Source organism: Macrobrachium rosenbergii, chromosome 47 (genome assembly GCF_040412425.1).
Source record: "Macrobrachium rosenbergii isolate ZJJX-2024 chromosome 47, ASM4041242v1, whole genome shotgun sequence".
Lineage (NCBI taxonomy): Eukaryota > Metazoa > Arthropoda > Malacostraca > Decapoda > Palaemonidae > Macrobrachium > Macrobrachium rosenbergii.
The window spans coordinates 44,533,577-44,547,466 of NC_089787.1; the positions used below are offsets into that span (position 1 = coordinate 44,533,577).

General features: G+C 44.3%; 1 protein-coding gene across 2 annotated transcripts in view; it reads right to left on the reverse strand.

Moving 5' to 3' along the window:
• Ocrl (Oculocerebrorenal syndrome of Lowe) overlaps positions 1–12,992 on the reverse strand; it is a 231,832-nt gene extending 218,840 nt beyond the window's left edge. The window contains exon 1 of one of the 2 annotated variants that reach the window (XM_067090753.1): positions 12,739–12,992. The gene's annotated coding sequence lies outside the window, so the exon portion shown is untranslated. The remainder of the gene's footprint in view (positions 1–12,738) is intronic. The other variant, XM_067090757.1, reaches the window with a different exon arrangement.
• Between the last annotated feature and the right edge of the window lie 898 nt (positions 12,993–13,890).

Genomic DNA, 13,890 nt, shown 5'->3' on the forward strand with positions numbered 1-13,890 from the left:
CTTCTTTATTAACCAACTTGTACTGATTTGTAGGATATTTTAATTCTAAGATGAGGTGCCTAGCTACTAGGTTTCAATATTCTAGCCTAATAAATGGCTAATCTGGCGAAAGTAGATGTTACTGATTTACACCTGTCCCTTCAACACCTGTGACTGCCTTTTCTCCTATCTCAGTCCTCCAACTTTTCCAGTTACTCCAATCCTTGAGCTCCCATTCTTCCGACCCTAATGCCATTGCCAGCTTAGAAATGCGTGTAGATCAGAAGTGTGATCTATTGGTTAATAACGTTTCCCAGATTGGGAATTCAGCTGGCGTCTTGGTGGACAGATTTAACAGTGTTGGTGTTGGTGCAATTGCAGTGCTAGTAGAGAGGATGGCTATTTGTCCCACTGACGCTCCTAGACCAAGGTCCTGCTAAATTTCCCTTGCTCACCTGGGAGGAAGCAAACTGGCAGTCAAAGGGAGGGTCAGTGGGGTTTGCCTGCAGTAGTAACTTCCTCAACCGAGCCTGTTGTCTATAAGTCCCAGGACTCGTGGACCACCACTGGGCATCATCTTGGATGTGCATACTTTGTCATGAAGTAGCTAGGACTCTAACAGGGCCAAAGAAGTGCAGTTGGCGCTATTCTAGTGTATCGAGGCCATTGAAAGGACCTGGCTCCTCGGTGGAAGTTGACTCGCCTCCTTTCCAGTTTTGGGAGTCTCCTAGTCAAGCTCTTCAGGTTCCTTCAGTGTCCACTGAGCGCCAAAAGTCCAAGCACCCAGGTTCTAAGTGCCCACTGTATGACAGTCCTGCATATGAGCGTCCAATGTCCTAGCGCCCAGAGTTTGAAGGGAGGAAACAGTACCAGAGGAAGCCTTCTACGGCGTCATCTGAGGATTACATGCCCCTGATGACTTCTTTGGTGGCTAACCCTTTGGGATCATTTCTCTCTCCCAGCAAGCTTCCCCTTCTGGCTGCCTCTCTTTCGGGAGAGGACTCCCCTTTGTCTCTTCATTCGCTTTGTCGGGCTTGGAACGACATGGGGAAGCGGGCGACTATGATAACCCTCTTCTCGGGGCCTTTCCTGGAGTGGGGGAATTTTTCCCCGAAGCAAGGGGAGTCTCCCATCCCCCCTAACCCAACTTTGTCTGCAGGTATGGTGGTAGAGGTATCTTGCGGGGCAGGCTTCAGATCTCGACTCATTCTGGCTCCACCTGGGTTTCCAGGCATACCATCACTGGAGGGTCTCTGGCTCATTTGTCTGGCTCCTGGTAGTGACCCAAGCAATGGCTACCGCTCCAGCCAGCACCATAACAATGACTGGGTTTGCTAAGATGGTGGTGACTGTCTCTTCTCACCATGGTACCCAGTTGACTGCCACGCTGGCATCCCATCACGCCTGCGGCTCCCACCTGGCTTCCTGGTCCAGCTGTCTCAGCCAGGACCCCATGATGGTGACTTCATCCGTTGCCCCCATATTGGCCCCTGTTCTTGGTTTGCTGGCTCCTGGGCTCTTCCTGGCTAGTCCACCTGGCCTGGCCATCCCAGTCGCCCCAATCCTGGCTCCTGGCTACCTGGCTTTCAGCCCGTCCTGGCTTCTCCACCTGCCCATGCTGTTTCAGTCACCCCAGTCGCTGCTCCTGGCTTCCCTGGCTCCCAGGCTGTACTGGCTGGCCCGGTCTCCTCTTGAGCGTTTCTGCTGCCTGCACCAGCTACCAAGCCACCCCAGCTGCCCGGTTACTTCTGCTCCCTCCTGGATGGGGACTTGGCCGTCATCCTGAAGAAGATGACAAAAGAGTCGAAGAAGAGGTCTAGGAGAGGTGTCGTCTTTGTCTCCATCATCAAGAGTCTTCGTTGGCTTTTTGTTGCTACCTTCTCCCCTTCTTCCAGGCTCATCAGTCGAAGAGAAGAAAGCTGTTCATAGAAAACTCACTCCAGATTCCTCCCTCCAACCAGTAGTCTTCCTAATTTAAAGGGCCAATAGTTTTTGTATATTGTGAATGAGACAAATCACAATTTTTAAAGTAATTGTATTTTTCGTAAATGCAGTATGCAAACCTGAGGTCCTTACATTATTTTCATGCCCACATCATGCCACCCCTCAATCTGACATCTGGGCCAAAAGGCAAATTGGAATGTTTTACATCTGGTAGGCAGGACCCCCACTACCTGACAGTAGTTAACTGCCTAACCACCTTGTTCAAAAAATTCAACGGCCGTTTCAGCTTTGGTTGAAAGTAATTCCTAATGTAAAGGACCTCAGGTTTGTATAGTTAAGAAAAATACACTTTAAAAAAATTGTGATCTTTATTGGACTGTAAGCTTTGGCAACCTGCTATGTACTCATGTTGCAAACCCCACTAAAGTAGAGGTGACTCTTGGCTCTACTGCCCACGCCACTACACAGGTCAAGAGGGCTCTGACCAGAGGCAAATATCTACCTGGTGTACCTCCCGCACCATCATCTCCATCTCTGAGTGTTTTTGAGTAGTATATGTCCATGTATCCCACCTCCCTTCAATGTGGAATTCAGCCATATAATTATTTGATAAGTTACTTAGTGATAGGGTAAGCAATAAATACTGATACGACAATATTTTTATAAATATTTTTAATTGTGCAATTTCTTTAACAGCATAATCAGGCAGTGAGAGACCAAATTACAATAGACAACTTTTCCTCCATCTCTTTGTCCCATTCTAGTTAAAAAAAAGTAAAGAGAGATGATAAAAGTATTACTAGTAACGTTTTACTCCTGCGTAATCGCCCTCCACAGTTTCTGGCAAATTTGAAGATTGAGAGTCCATTCCGTGGGCAGAACTTGCCCTCTTCTGCTGAGCATGTCTGCTCTTACATTCTTCTTCTGCCCCTGCACAAATCTTGTCAACAGCTCACTCCGTGGTCTTTTGCCCACAGAAGGAGCTCTCTTGCTGTTTCAGTAAAGAGACAAAGAAGGAGTCCTCCTTGCTTCCTGATATACGCTAGAGCCGTGGTGGTGTTGTGGAATTCTTCTATTACTCTCCCATGACAGATTCCTTGAAGGCTTTTAAATCTAACCAAATGGCCATCAACTCTTTCCTGTTGATGTGCCATCCGATTTGTCCTCTTCCCAAGAGCCTGAAACCTCCTTGTTCTCCAGTGTTGCTCATCCTGACTCGAGCGTCTGAGAACAACACTGAGTCTGGGTTCTTTTGCATTAGGGAGATTCCTTCCCCTAAGATCGTTTGGATCCAGCCACCAACTCAGATGCTTCTTGATCTCTGCTGGAATGTGGAAGGAAAATGAGTCCTTCCTGTCCCAGATTCTTGAAAGGAAGTGTTGCAGAGGCCTGAGATGCAACCTTCCCAGAGAGACAAATTTCTCGGCGAGGAGAGGGTGCCCAGCAAACTCATCCACTCCCTCGCCGAGCACTTCTGTCTCCCAGGAAATACTGAACCTTCTCGAGGCACTTGGTTTGCCTTTCTTGTGAGGGAGAAGCCGAAAACGAGCTGAGTCCAGAACTATCCCCAAATAAAGAATCGTCTGACTCGGTTCGGTCTGGGACTTCTTGTTGATAATGAGACCCAGATCCTGAGCCATCAGAAGCGTCTTGCGTAAGTCCTCCAGACACCTGTTCTTGACTGGGACCTTATCAGCCAGTCGCCCAGGTACAGGGATACTCTTATCCCTCTTGATGAAGCCATCCCCCCACATTTGACATTACTCTGGTGAACACTTGAAGGGCTGTGCTGAGGCCGAAACAAAGAGCTTTGAACTGGAAGCATTTGTCCTGGATTACAAACCTTAAAACTTCCTTGAAGTCGGGTGGATGGGGATGAAAGTAAGCGTCCTGCAGGTCAGGAATACCATCCAGTCCTGGGCGGGAGCTGCTGCCAGCACAGACTGAGTCGTCTCCATGGGTAAACTTGGTCTTTTCCACAAATCCGTTCAATGTGCTGACATCCAGGACCGGTCTCCATCCACCCGAACTCTTGGGCACTAAAACAGACGATTGTAGAACCCTGGAGATCCTGAGTTCCAAAACTGGTTCTATCGTTCCTTTCTCAACATCTGGTCTACTAGATTCAGGAGTGCCCGTTGTTTCATAGCGTTCGAGTACTGAGCCACTAGGGCTCGTGGCGTTGTTGAAAGTGGCGGTTTTCCGTAGGGAATCTTGTACCCTTCCTTGATGACTGAGAGGACCAGGTGTCACGCCCCTCTTGCTTCCCATGCCTGCCAAAGTGAGACAGCCTTGCTCCTACTGCTGTCTGGAGGACTTGTTCTCAATTCCTAGGCGTGTTCTAAACGTCCTTCTGTTAAGCTCTACCCCTGTTTCTTGTCTTCTTCCTCTGAATTCAGTTCTAGAAGGAACTCTGCCCGAGAGGGCTGCTGAACTTTCTTTCCTCCTCTTAGCAGCTGAAGGAATTGCCAGAGGAAACCTCCTAGCCCCGGCCGAGTAAGTAGATCTTGCGTGGCTTAATGCGCCAAGTCTGAGAAATATCCTGACCAGGACTCGGAAACAAATGCTCCGAGAGGGGCGTATAGGAGCTCTGCCTTCTGTCTGACTGTAGTAGATTTGGACGTGAAGGAGCATAACAAGCCCTCTTCTTCAAAATCCCTGCAGTAAAAAGAGAAGCCATCTCATTTTGCTCCATCCCTCAGAGCCTTATCCATACAGGCCCCATAATACTGGAAAGGTCTTCAATTCCTGTTGCCTGAATGGTTTCTGTCCTCTTGGATAGAATTCCAGAGACCAGTCTAAAACTAAACACTTCAAAAAGACCTAAAAATTCCTTTAATGAGATGGTCTAGTTCCGTCATCGACCACATCACCTTAGCTGAGTTAAGGGCATGTCTCCTAGAAGAGTCTTCTATACCAGAGAAGTCCCCTGGGAGAGGCAGGGACTCCCCAGGCCAAAACTTCTCAGTCTCATACCACATGCCCGCCTTGAAGCAAGCCTAGCTGGAGGAAGCGAGGAAGGTGGACTTTACCTGCCCCTCACGCTCCTTAAAGCCAGTTATCAATCCTGGTCAGGCCTTCTTAGCCAGAAATGGAAAGTTTCATTTTAATAAAGGCTGACTGCTTCCTCGATTTCTTCCAAACTGGGACTGAGGAGGCGAGGGCAGCAGGTTTAAACTCCTCCCCATACAGCTCCAGAAGAGAGGCGAGAAAGAACCTTATAATCATCAGCCGCATTAGAAGGTTTATCTTCGCCTCTGAAACGTCTTCCAAATCATGCATTCCTTCCAACTCCGTCTCTTTCTCTTCTTGCTGTATTGCGCCGGGGAGGGCGTCGATCGCGAGTCGTCCTGGCGGCAGAGCTGGTTGCGCCCTGACAAACCGCCCTAGAAGCGTCTGATGTCGAGCTGGATGCGTCCTGGTATCGAGAGCTGGGGCGTCCTGGCGTCGGCGTTGGATCGTCCTGGCGCCGAGAATTGGATCGTCTGGCGTCGAGAAGGAGGATGCGTCCTGAAGCGTCCGAGGGAATTCACTCGTTCTTTCCTTCCTGGAGAACCAAGTCGTCATCTTGTCGAACAAAGGAAGAATGCTCCCGGCGAGAGGAAGAAAATTCCTGTAAACATAGCGTGGAGAGGAGAGGAGTCGAGCCTCAGGAGAAGAACCCTGAGGTTTTTGCTTGGGAGAAAAGAAGACTCTTTTGTCCCAAGCCAGAACTGCGCCACTTGTTGACTCGAAAGGGAGAGGAATCCAGTTCTCTCTTATCTCTAGAAGAAAACCTCAGCAGGCGTCTCCCTTCAGATCTCTTCACTGGTAACTTGGAGTCTTTCGTCTGACCGACTGGGGGAGGACTACAAAGGCCTGAACAAGTGAAGCTAATTGGCCTTGCATGGCGGTCATAAAGGATTTTGCCGCAGCCGCTGCATCTTGAGGTTCGAAGGAGAAGGTTGTCCGAGCCAAGCTGGGAGAAGGAGAAGGATCTCTCGAATTCTCCGGAAGCAGAAACAAGAGGAGATCTCTACTTCCTCCGTATTGAAAGTGGAGAACATTCCGATAAAGGTCTTGACCTTTTCGCTGGAGAGACGTTCGGTCGTCGTCGGAAGCAAAAGATTCAGGGCTACTCACGCACCCGAAGGGAGAGCCAGTCGAGGTTGATCCTCTTGCTGCAACCATCTTCTTTTGGTCGGCCTCGAATCCTCATACTGCCATCTACGTCTAGGAGAGGGGCTGGAGAAGACGCATAAGCCCTTCCGACACGCCTTTTCTGTGGCGGTCATAAGCAGCCTGAAATAGCAACAGGACTGCTTGAGCGACAACTGACCGAGGATACGTCCCTCTCACCCCCTTACGATCGTCGACGTGCCTTCTCCTTGGTCTGGGAGCTTGGTAGAGGTCAGATCTAGGGGGCATGACAGGGTCGATCAGTCGCCACCTCCACTGCACTTGCACAAACACTATCATTAACTTCACTTGCACTCTTACCTTTCTTCAAGGCTGCAAGTTGATCCTTTAATTCTTTCATCTCAGCCGCCATCCTGGCGTACTAAGGGTCCATAACAGCAGTTACAGTTCCTGTAGAAGGAGCAGGGTTACCACCTCGGGAGAAGGATCTACTTCTAAGGGTGATTTAGGAATAGAAGGGTTAAAAAGAAATGTGTAGGCTAACATCACTCACAGACCCTAGATTTAGATTTAGAAGCCCTCCTTAACTTATCCATTTCTAATTTCGCACATAGCGTTTCATTTCCATCCATTTCTTTTCATCCAAACCCTCGCATTCTTTACATCTTTTATCCAAAGCACACTCAAAACCCTGCACCTAAACAAACAGTGTGAGGGTCACGAAGCTTTCGGCAACCTAACCTTGCATTCCTCATTCACACACACTCGAAAAACTTAGGATCAGACATCTTATCCAGAACAGTCAAAAGAATAAACCAAAACAAGCCACAAAAGCGATTGCCAATCCAAAGGTCAATATACGTCACCAATAGAAGTCCAAACACAGCGACCTAGGGAAGCGAGCGAAAAACCGCGGAGAACCAACAACGATGTTGTCAGTCCAACCGGCAGAGATGATCTGAGGAACTGAAAACAGGAATGATTCCAACTACCACCCTGTAAGGGTTGTTAACCACCTATCGGACACCTACCATTCGGCGGTTGCCGCGAGTTTTGAAAAATCTGCCGGTTCGATAGGGATTAAGCTATATATATATAACTGCCAGGTAAGTTCTATTCGTAAAAAGTAAAGATACAAGAAACACTTGAAATTTCATTACTAAAGCTACTACACTGGCCATCAACACAGACCCTTCAGGTTCTGCCTATTAAAAATTCATTTAAAATACTAACAGAGATCCACCACTTTCCAATAATCTTAGCTTGTAGATAAGCATTTTGTGATTCACACAAGTCATGGCTTGCACCCTCATCAGAGCAATCTTCAAGATGGTAGATACTGACAAGAATGCACCACTAGTGCCAAGGCTTTTCTGAAACCCAAACTGTAGTGCTGGTAGCAGGTTATTATCTTCAAAAAAACCTACAAAAACACTAAGAGGGCAGCTTCTCAAAACCTTAGATAAAACAGGGTTGAGTGAAATTGGTCTAAACTGTATTCTGAGAGGCATGATAATGGACTTAGTCCCTTAGGAAATGAAGCAATGTTTCCCTACTCCAAACATAAGGAAAATTTAACTTGCAAATCTGACAAACTTTCTGAAAACTGTAATCTTAGGAGCCATGAAATCAGCCATCTTCTTCAGAAAAGTGAAAAGTTTAAGTCTGGGTTTATTTCGCTCTGACTGTCAAGCCCCAGAAGCAAAGTGTTAACTTCTCTAGATCCGAAGGCCACTGAACACTACTTTGGACTCTGGAAAGCATGACTTAGGCAACACCAAGGATTCACCACACTGTTTGCTCACAACGAATTGAACCAAAAGTTCTGCCTTCTGTTTAGGGGAATAAACAGCAGTTTTGTCAACTTTTACAAGGGAAGGCCTGCTAGAATCAACTGCAAGTGATGACTTAGGAGTAGACCACCACTTATGGTCATCACCACTGGAGATAACCATACACGATAAGCTTATTTTCCATGATAGGCAAGCTTACATGTAGCATTAAACCATGGCTTATCTTAAGACAAAACTTCTGGATTTTATAAGAAATTCTCCACTTGATAATAGAACTGAGATGATTATTTAAACAATAATATCCAGACTTCTATAAATATAGCTCCAACTGAGCTGAACAAGATCATGGTGAATATCTCTGAGTGCCATATCAAATGGGAGATTGCACACTTCACCTATTTTGCCTTCTTGTGGAGGCCAGCCCTCCATGCCTCCTTCATAAACTTCTGCTAAACCAAAGATGATGAGAATGAGGAAAAAGGTGAGGGAAGAGGAGAAGGGGGGGAGGGGAGGAGGAAGACAATGAGGAAGGGGCAGAAGATGGAGCACAACAGCACTTCTTTGATCTCTCCCAACCTTGGGGTCTCTCAGAGATGTCCTCTCCTTGTCATCTGAGGACAATGTAGAGGCAGGCACCCTTTAAATGACTGGAGCAGGAGGAACAGGAACAGCAGAAATGTCCACAATAGTACATCCTACTGCTCAGAGGACAAAGCAATGGGATCCATGAAGACTGATGTGAGCAGGGAACTTTTGCCAAAACCAAATATCATGGACAGCCAAGAATGAAGTGTCCCCACAATGCCAAAGGACACACTGCCTTCAGTAGACTCTTTGTCTCCAGAGGATGCTATGGAGTATAAATAGCAGAGGTTAGAAAGGCAGAATTGGCATTGCACCAGCAGCAACACCACAAACATGGAAAGCTAATTAATGATAGTCTGGTCTGCATACCATCCTTGGACTGAGCAATGTGAGACAAGCTGAAATCCACCTAGAAATATTACATTTCCCAGTCACTTACTGTGACTACTGTTACTACTCCTCTGACCTCCTCCTCGGTCTGGCTTAGGGACGCCAGAGCAGTAGGACTCTGAGCATGAAAAGGCGTATGGAGAGTCTTGTACAAGTATCTTTGGAAAACAAAGAGCAACCCCTGTAAGGATTAGAAAAGTCAGAAAGCAGCTATGCTTAGCAAATATGATTGATGGGTTCCCACTGAAAGGGGAGCAGGGAGTCTTATCTTAAAATCAAGTTCTAAAACAGGATGCTAGACTGTGTAACTTACCTGTAACAAATCCCTGCAGATACTTGGCCTGATGTGCCCTCCACATAAGGGAGAGGAGGAGGAAGAAAGAGACCAGTCACTTATCATTCATTCCAGGCTAACACATGACTGAGAGTACTTGGGTGATATACTTTTCTGTCCAAACACAGCCAGGATGGCAACACTTTTGAGCAATCACCACAGGTCCCAAGCAGGGAGAGGTTCAGGGACTTAAGGTGTAAGTGATCTGATTTTTCCAGACCCTGCACTTACTACCTGAAAAACCGATTAGTTCCCAAAGGGCTAGGAACAGTCCCATTCCACCTGTCAGCTTTTTGCCCAAACTGTACGATTGTCAACTTCCTTTGAAAAGTTGTCAACTCATTTAATCACTTCAAAAGGCCTAAAAAGGGCATTCCTAGGCACCTTGCATGTACAACTTTGGACTACGAAGACAGGTCCTTTTACAAGTGTAGAATTAAGCTTGCACTGACACAAAACACATCACCCAGGTCACTACCAACTAAGTCCAAGAGGAGAGACTGAGAACCCTTATTTCTTAACAAAAGTGACAGGTTTTGAGTTTTCGCCACAAACTCAGAAATGAACGAGAATGAGTGAGATCCTCTACCCTCTGAGTGCAGGACTATATGACATGCCATGTAATTCACCAATACACTTCACCAAGGCTAAAGCTAGAAAGAACACATCATTGAACTTGAGCTCTTAGTCTGAGCTTCCCCAAAAAGAACTTGTATGATGCCTGCAGTGGGAGGTGACAAGAGTCAAATCCCACTTGGAAATTCCTAAGGAGAACAAGACTGTTCAGAGCTCCTCATAAGCATAGATAACTCTACCGACAAAGAGATCCATACCCTTCAGTCTAAATATGGCTCTAAAGGCTTTCACCACTCTGACTGACAAGCACTAATTCTGCTGAAGATATACCAAAAAGTCTGTGATTTACTGAACAGATCTTCCTATCAGAGAGAGGCCACCTTTACAACCCCTATCACAGAAGTTGGCCCAACTCCCTCGGTACATGTTCATAAAGAAACAGTGGAAGTAACCAGACATATTCTGCAAAAAGCCTGCAATAAAGTATCTCTGCAGGATCTGCTGAATAATCTCCAAACTATTACCTGGGAGACTGTACTGCTTCTTGGTACCTCAGATCATGTGGTTAATGATGACGAGTGGGATGTGAGGGAATCTCTTGGCGCCTTTTAAACAAGCATGTGCACTATTGTGCAAACACAATACTGGGGCCAATGGCAGTAAGAGCAGCATAATAATGGGCAGACATTTTACCTAGATACCTGTAAGCATCAGACTGCAGATCTGTTGTCTCAAAAGTCTGTCTCTCTGTAAGCACAATGTGGGGACTGTGAACACTACACAGCAGGTAGTGGCTACCTGTATGTAATGACTGGAATCACTCTAGGACAAAGACAAGCCTAAGAACCTGGCTCATCATCAGAGAGAGCATGGTAGGCTACCAACCTTACTATATATCCTCACTGGAGAATATTTCCCCCCAAATATGCCATTAAATGCTTTTTATCTCTCAACTTCCTGCGAAAATGGAAATAAGACTGCAAATCCTACACCAAAGGGAACCACAAAACCTGTGTGGGTCAACAATTTGAGGAGATATGAAGCCCACATGCGCTTCAGTCACTCGCAATTTCTTTATTACACATAAAACATATAAACATTAACAGTACTAAAAGCATAACGGTTGGTTTCAACAACTCAACCTGCTGAAACTGTAGTCACAGATCCAAGCTAAACAATGGCCGAGGAAAAAGTGGTCAGTGACAGTTGCAGAGTGAAGGGTATTTCCCAATTATTTTCCCACTTATCCCCCTTACCCACCAGTTAACTACCTTGATAACAAATTACAACAACCTATACTTGCTCATGCTAGTACAGGTTTGTATTTCCACAGGAACAAGTTAGCAGATGATCCCGACCCCTATTTTGGATGCATGCATTATGAACTTTAGGGACAAGCCCAAGTACTGGGACCTATTTTGGCCATTCAGCAACTCCTACTTTGGAATATGCATATCTTTCATTTAGCTATTCAGTCTGATATCTATTTTTTGTTTTACAATTTTAGCCTACTTATCAATATTCAACTCAGTTCTAGAGCTTGAGTATGCTATCTTTTTCTGGATAGAGACAATGGTATTTATATAATTATTAATATAATCATAATTAATTATACATATCAATATCATTAATATAATTAATATAATTATAACTTAATATAATTATAACTATTAATGTTATTATAACTATTGTCATTAAAACTATTAATATAATTATAGCTACAATATCACAACTATTAACAATTATAACAATTAATATCAGCAGCAATGGCATAAATTTTATTTATGCTTTCTTTGAGTTTAGAAATGTTTCTTACAATAAAAATGCCTTAAGAAATTATTAATAAAACTGGCCAGGTCAGGGAAAATCACCCTAAGTTAGGTTAGGTAGGTAAGATCTGGGTAGGTCAGGACTTGGAATTACAGGGACGGTTATGCCTATTTATGTATGAGGAACCTGTTCTAGTCAACGACTGGCGGGAATCAGGCTGCGCAACTAAAGTAAAGTTTTACCCACAGCTTTTCAGTAAAATTACCTCTCTGTGGTTTTTATGTGTCTCTGACAACTTTCATATTCTCTTATAATGTAAAGCTTCGTCAATCCATTACAACCTCCATATCTAATGAAGAGAGCCAATCTACAGTATTGGGTTAAAGGTTACGTTATGATAAGACCCAGAGTCCTACTTTTTGTTCCTATAGCAAACCCACCTAAAAACCACATGGGAGGGGTTATCTGCCATATCATTTGGTATGCATCAATGCCTCAAGTTGACAATGCATTAAAAATACTCTACTAGTATAAGTCTGGAAATGGATAAACATATCCACAGTCAAGTATGAGTACAAATATATTTAAAAATCTAAACAGAGAGCTTCGGAAATCTGTCAGATTCCCTTTGTACCCATACATACCTGTGTATTTGTTTCTCCAAAACAATGCATTTTAGCAGATATGTAAAATTCTTCTGCATCCCTCAAAAATGTCAGAAAAGCAATATTTTACCAATTTAAGAATTAACTGTGATAGGCTAGACTAAATAGGCTTTTCGCCACATGATCTGCATTTCCTCCCATTCTGGAAGTAAGCACTGATTAAGCAGCCTCATTTTCCATTCAACCAATCCCACGAACTACGATTGCCGTGGCAATAGAAGACTACTGTCTTGCTTGGGAAATCTACTTATGCTACCTTACCTGAGCAACTTAGGGTAGGCCACATAAACGCTGTCAGCATCTTTAAATATGCTTGTGGTAACCCTTTCAATACTCTTCACTGATAACTAATTAACAAACCGTAACTGTAATCATATAGCGACTCTACAGACGGTACATACGTTATTTAGCCTAAGGCCACAGGCTATCATTAAGGTAGCTTAAGTCGCGGCACACTGACGAACTCCACAATTTTCTAGTTTCCTCGACCTTTACGAAATGACTATTACTCTGATGTGAAATCTGTCGGCATTATATACATCATAAATAAAAAGTACGCACATGCAATTGGTAAACAACTTACCTGTCTGTCTAGTTCATGCACCCCACCACCTAACACGGCACACCTCTAACACTGACCGACTTGTCAGTTGTCAAAGTCAAAAATGAAGACGACAACAAAGTCCAAACTTTTTCGTGTTAGTTCAGAATGGTTAAGAGTTATTGAAGGTTGCTGGAAAATTAAAAACACATTTTAAATAATAAACTCACGAGTGCTGTAACTGATGGACAACAAATTCACATTTCACCTTTTCTGAATTGGAGTACATTTTTTTCAAAGACTGTGCGGTGCTCGTTCGAAAATCAAGGAATGGTAAACAATCTTCTCCTTGCGTCAATAGTATGTTAGTATTGTATTTGCATACAAAATGATTGTCCTTTGCAAAACCGAACTTTAAACAACCGCATTATATTTTTGTCGCTCCCTTTGAAGAAATACATTAAAAGTTAACAATGAATTTTACTTCTAAAATACAGAAGCGCCATTTACTGTATCGTTATAATTACCAGAGATAGACAAGTGCGAGATACCTTTACAGATGTACTGAGTTTAAAATAGTTCTGATGATAAGACAAGGTAAACGAAACTCAGTTCTAGTCCAATCAGTATCTTGTAACCTTGCTTAGGTATGTAACAAGCGTTACATTCAACTGCGTCACACTGTCGTCTCAAGGTTGTTGTTTTACGGACCACTGCTAAAGTGAATGCATGCATCAAGAGCAACCACTGTAAATTTACAAGTCATGTTAGAAATTTAGCAAGCAAACTTTTTTTTCTTTGTCTGTAACGAAAGTTACCCTTCATCTGTCATAAATATCAAATAGAGTCTCCGTTGTGATATGGCTGTTTAATATGTTTTCATCTTTATCAGCCCTTAAATTGCAGCATAACCACAGAATACGGTCTTGGGGATTAAGGGTGGGGGAGAAATCTTGCCTTAAGTCTATGTACTACTCAGGATACCTGTGCCTCTCGAAGAGTTTTGAATACCTTTGGGGCAGGAAATGCATCCTGAATGAGAAGTACCAATCGTTCAGAGTAGAGATATAATGTACCTCAAGGTACGAGAATGCCAGTTAAGGGTTTTGGATTCTTAGGTGGGAGAAATAAATGCCCCAAGTGTAAATGAGCCATTTCTAAAGTCAACGGCAGCCTTGTTTTGACTCCTGTGTG